A 6,000-nucleotide genomic window follows, 5' to 3' on the forward strand; every position below is an offset into this window, starting at 1 on the left:
AATCCGATGCTTTTCTCTAGTTTACACAAGAGGAAACAAATTTAGAGAGGTTAGAAATGGGGCCCAAGTTCACACAGCTGAAAGGAAGTATCCTTCATGTCAGATCACGTTTGCTCCTCTGCTTCCCACTCAGAGGGGCTCCCATCCTGCTGAATATAAAAGCATGCATCTTCTCCAGGTTCTCCATGGGCTTAAATTATTTGACACCCCTGCCTCCTTTCCTCTCTGAGCTCTTACCCAATAGTCCACCTTCCTCACTTCCAGACTTACATGCTGGTTCCTGGCTGTTCCTTGAAAATGCAGGCAGGCTTCTGCAGGGAATTTGCACGTGCTGCTTCTGTATCTGGAACACACTGTATATCCACAAAGCTTCCTTTGACACTTACTTATAAATCGTTGTTCAAATGTCTTCTAATGAGTTTCCCAAAAGATCATCTGATATTGCATCTCTCCTTCCTCCGAAATCCTCTCTCTTCCCGGTTTTTTTTTTTTTTTTTTTTTTTTTTTGCGGTATGCGGGCCTCTCACTGTTGTGGCCTCTGCCCATTGCAGAGTACAGGCTCCGGACGCACAGGCTCAGTGGCCATGGCTCATGGGCCCAGCTGCTCCGCGGCATGTGGGATCTTCCCAGACCGGGGCACGAACATGTGTCCCCTGCAACGGCAGGCGGACTCTCAACCACTGCGCCACCAGGGAATCCCCCTCTCTTCCTATTTTTCTCCAGAGCACTTATCACCTTCTAATATACCATATAACTTACTTATTTTGTTTTCTTGTCTCTTTCCCATCAGAATATAAGCTCCATAAGGGCAGGGATTTTTGTCTGTTTTACTTACTGCTACAAACACAATAGGCACTCAGTAAATGTATGGAATGTTGAATGAGTGAAGTTATGTACCCTGCTTCGGAACTGTGTGAACCTAAATCCTTCCTTAGACACAATGCCTTAAATTCTCTGTAATCTCTCTGTTCACCTTCTTACAAAATCTGCCTTTAAACTCACCCACATCACTTTCTGATAAACCACACCCTAGGGAGTCTAGGAAAGTCTGCACGTAATGGACACAGTTTTTGTTAAGTGAATGAATTTGCACTTATTTGTACGTTGCTTTGTAGTCACTCTTCAACGTAAATCACAGATTTATTTTGTCCAACTTCAAGTGCATGATAAGCTCTTGTTTTCTCTGACAGCTGCTAATACAATGTTCTCCCTGTAGTTGGTGCTCCATAAATCTTAAAAGGACTGTAATATAGAAGAGGGAAAAGCTTTATGTAGCACTTTTATGCTGAGTGTGAAAATTCTGGCACTAGCAGAAACCTAATCCATCCACGTGTCTCAGTTATCATCTGGTTCAGGACTGCCAAAACAGACCTGTAGCCCACTCTCCGCTCTGTGCACTCTACACCCCTGCCTCACCTCACACACTTTCTCTCTTCTTCCTTTTCTCACCTACGGTAATGGATACACACGCATGACAAGCCTTCCCACCATTTGGTCCTGAGCGCTCTCTCAGAGCAAGCATCCTTCTCCCCCACACTCTTTCCTTGACCCAGGGCTTAGAGCAGTGGGTCTCAAGAGAAAGCACTTCATGAATCACCAGGCATACTTACAAAAATGCAAGTTCCTAGGCCCCCGATCCAGATATTCCATTCAGTTGGTCTAAGGTGAACCGGAAATCTTCATTTTTAACCAACCAGGTGATCCTAAGGTGGTGGTTGGCAGTCTGGACATTGAGAAACTCTGATCTAGTTACTCAAATTCCTCTCTCCTTGGCAGCTGCACCTTCTGCTAGCTTTGGGGATTTCTATTCCTCAAGCCCAGTGGCTGCATTGAATAGCCTTTCTGGCTCTCCCTTTCTTTGCCCTCCTCAAGGACAAGTGCACAGGCCCGCACGGTGATCACAATGGGAAAAGAAAGAGGGAATAACAAAAAATATAAACTTGGGGCTTCCAGACTTGCTCTAAGATGTAACTGAAGTTTCTACCCTCTACTGTTATACTCTTCTGGGAAGGCAGCCACGTATACACATGCACACACACACATCCTTTTGATCTTGCTTAATGAAGATCATACTACCCTTTTCTTCATGGGATACCCTGTGATATAATCAAAGCCAAAACAACAGGAATACCATTGTGTTAATTGGGCTCTTATGAGATATAAAATGCCAGGACATGTTCAGAACACTGCAAATGCTGAGGGTTTATTTAAAGGAAATTAGGAAACTTTAGAAAACCGTATCCTATCATCAGCCAGAACTCCTGTCCATTCCGGGAATCCACTGCAGTTCCTGTGATCCAACAACAGGCTCCGGTGCCTTGGTCAGCCCCTCATTAACAAGCATCCATTGCCTATACTCTAGTAATTTTGCCATTCTCCCGAGAATCAGCAGCCCCCTGCTTCTTTCTCGTACAGTCTCCGCTTCTACTGCTACCTCTGCTTCTAGTGACCACTCGCTGTGAGTTGCCTTTAAAACATCCCAAGAGAGAGGATCTGAATGCATGTCATCCATTATTCAATAGGGAGGGCCTTTATGGGACACAGTTTTCCTGATGGGCCCACCTGATTGGTGGCTGGCCTTCTTTATGTCTGCTTAGAGACTCTTGCCTTTGTTTGGGTGCCAATCCTGGATCCAGACAATGGTGGCCAAGCAGCAGGACACAGAGCAGGGAAAGTTAAACAGGAGGAACCACCTATGGATGCTCTCATGGACCCTCCATCAGTTTTCTCAGGTGGGAAATTTGTACCGCTGAAGAGGTGCTATTGAATTCACTTACCCAGCACATAGTCTCCTCCGGACACTTATTTCATTAGACTTTTGTGTTCCTCTTTGACATATCTTTTTTCTCCACTAGGTTGTTAATTTCTCAAAGTCCCTGCCCCATTTAACTCTACATCCTCTAGCACATAGTAGGGCCTCTATTTCTTGTAGTGAATGAAATTATAGCAAAACTTCAGCCCTGTCTCTACACAGTTACTTCATCTTCTCTAGCTAATTTCCCATATCATTTCTAAATGAATATCCAGTCATCATCTCAAATGCCTGTCCAAACCCAAATTCCCCATCTTATTCCCCAAATGAATTCCCTCTCCCAATTTTTTCCATCTCACTTATCACTCTCATGATCCTTCAGAACATTTAGATTTGAAAACTTAATGTTTAACCCATTCTGCATGCAAGTTCCTTGTAGTGATACTTCCTAGTGTTTTCTCATATCTGCCTCTTCTACATTCCTTCCTTCACACCTGTGTTTCTAGAACGGCTTCCTTAGGACTCCCCTACCTCCTGTCTTTCTTCTTTTCAGTTCAGGTGCTGTTGCCAAGTGAGTCTTCCTTACACATGTCTTTCATCATCATCAAGCATTTACTCTGCACCTACTGCATAGAGGCTGCACTCATACAGATTACATATTTTAGACGTGCAAAGAGTTACTAGCCAAGTTCCTAATGAATACCTAAAGACTGATAATTACCTTAGAAAATTAGAGAGGGAAATGATCACTGGCCCCAGCTAAGCCTTCACTAAGACTGAATCTTGCTGATACATCTTTTTTTGTTTGTTTGTTTTTGCGGTACACAGACCTCTCACTGTTGTCGCCTCTCCCGTTGTGGAGCACAGGCTCCGGACGCGCAGGCTCAGCTGCCATGGCTCATGGGCCCAGTCACTCCGCAGCATGTGGGATCTTTCCAGACCGGGGCACGAACCCACGTCCCCTGCATCGGCAGGCGGACTCTCAACCACTGCGCCACCAGGGAAGCCCGCTAATACATCTTTAATAACTGCATCAAGTCCAAATCTTTGGCTCCCAGTTTTATATAGCACACGTGGTCCAGCACCATCCTGCCCTGCGATTTCGTCCCCCACCTTTTCCCAAAGCAGATGCCTTCCACTCCTCAGGCAAATCTCCACTCTGTGCCACAAAGCTAGGATATTATGTCTTTGCTCCTTTTTTTCACCAGGTACCTTTTTGCCCTTCTCTTTGCTAAAATTCTCTCTCTTTCAAGATCTAGAACAAGTCCTTCCTCCTTTTTGAAAGCTTTCTTAATTATGCCATCTCTTTTTCTTCTCTCTCTCTGTCTCTATTACTTCATATGGGTTAATCGTCTCCCCAAGTAAATTCTAAAATCCCAGAGGCTGGGGACGTGTGTATGCATATGACTGATTCGCTTTGGTGTACAACAGAAACTAACACAGTATTGTGAAGCAATTATACTCCAATAAAAAGCTATTAAAAAAAAATAAAAAATAAAATAAAATCCCAGAGGCAAGAACCATAACTTAGGTGTGTGAGCCCACCCACTCATACAAGCCTAGTTCCCCGCAATTACTCAATAACTACATGAATACATATAACACTGTTATCAGCAAGGTAAACATGATGAAAGCAATGTTTGAGGAAGATTACAATGGCAGCTAAAGACAGAAAAGATTAGAAGGAAAAAAGACCTCAGGTAAGGTGTTTTGTGGATGGTATAACAGTGCCCAGTGAGAGTGGGAATGGTGCACTGGCTGAATTTACTAGTCCTGTGAACTAAAACAAATTGGTGAATCTCTTCAAACTTTGTGTTTAAGAATGGGGCGGTGACATAAGAGCTACCATTTGTTAAACTCCTCCTACAAGCCAGACAAGTTTTATATAACAAAGAGCACATCTGTCCCATATCTGTCCACTTCTGTTCCTCACTGCGACCCCTGTAGTCCAAGTCCCCCATCCAGGGGGACAAGTCATCTGCTAAGGGGTCTCCCAGCTGCTACTCTTTCTCCTCTGGAATCTTGTCCCATAGTTGAGCAGCCAGACTGATTCTTTTCAAAACGCAAATTGAATCATGTGACCAGCTCAAGTTCTCCAAAGATTTTTTATTGTACTCAGAATAAAGTTCAAAATCCTTCAAATGTTTCATGAGGTTGTTTCTACCTATTTTGGGTCACACCACGCACGACCCTTCTCCTCAGTAGGCTCCAACTACACTAGCCATCTCTTCCTTCCCCACAGGTATCAAGCTCATTTCCTCCCCAGGGCCTGGTTCCTGCCTTCTCCTGCCAGAGAGCCTCCGCCTGTCTTTCAGGTGTCAGCTTAACACCACCACTTCAGTGAGAGATTCTCCCACACCCGGTCCAAATCAGCACTCCCCACCCTGTTCCCTTACTTCTGCCCTCCAACTAATCCCTCTTTATCACAGTGGCCTGTTTTATTCCTTTACTTAGCACTTACATCTGAAATTATCTTGGTCATTTTTTTGCTTGTCTGTTCCTCCCCTGAAATATAAATTTCATGAGCCAGAGACCACTGAATCCTCAACGCCCAGAGAGAGCTTAGCGCATAGTTGGCACTTAATAAAGATTTGCTGATAAGTTGCTCTAAAGAAAATATAAGAACTAATAACCCACTCTAAGTGAGGTCTTTGCAAGTTAAAGTCTCTTGCTTTTATTTCTGTCTACCTAATGCAATAAGACTTTATTGAATGCTTGTTTTGTTTTTAAGAAAATTAGAAATCAGAGGTATATTTTAAGATTGCTTCCTTTTAATTCCCCAAGGAGGTGCTCATTGGATGACCTATTGATTATAAGCTTGATTTTCCTACTTCCCGTCTCTCCTCCTTAATCAGTTATTAGATAAGTTGTAAGTTTCTTCTGTTCCATTTGTGGTAATGTGCATTCAACAGAGCTTTACTTGTATATATCAATTTAACATTCTGGAGTCTAGGGGTATTAACCCTTTGGGACCAGGTGTTTAATTCAGTATCCCTATGTCCTCAGTTGAAAGAAGCAAGTCACTTTTTTTTTTTTGCTAAATTCTTCTAGTCTCCGTGGAAGATTATTTGCCTTGTCAAATATCCAGTGAAAATAACTATGTTTCTAAAAGTAGTGAGAAGAGTAGCATTGTTTTAACTTGTTTGCAAATCTCTTAAATGTCTGGCTTAACAGAAGAAGCTAGATTCTCATATCGGCTCATGCATTCTCTGTTTAGACATCACAGGTAGCATCTAGCAAACTCCACT

The sequence above is a fragment of the Monodon monoceros genome, unplaced genomic scaffold, assembly GCF_005190385.1.
Source record: "Monodon monoceros isolate NGI ecotype Baffin Bay Population unplaced genomic scaffold, NGI_Narwhal_1 Super_Scaffold_6, whole genome shotgun sequence".
NCBI lineage: Eukaryota > Metazoa > Chordata > Mammalia > Artiodactyla > Monodontidae > Monodon > Monodon monoceros.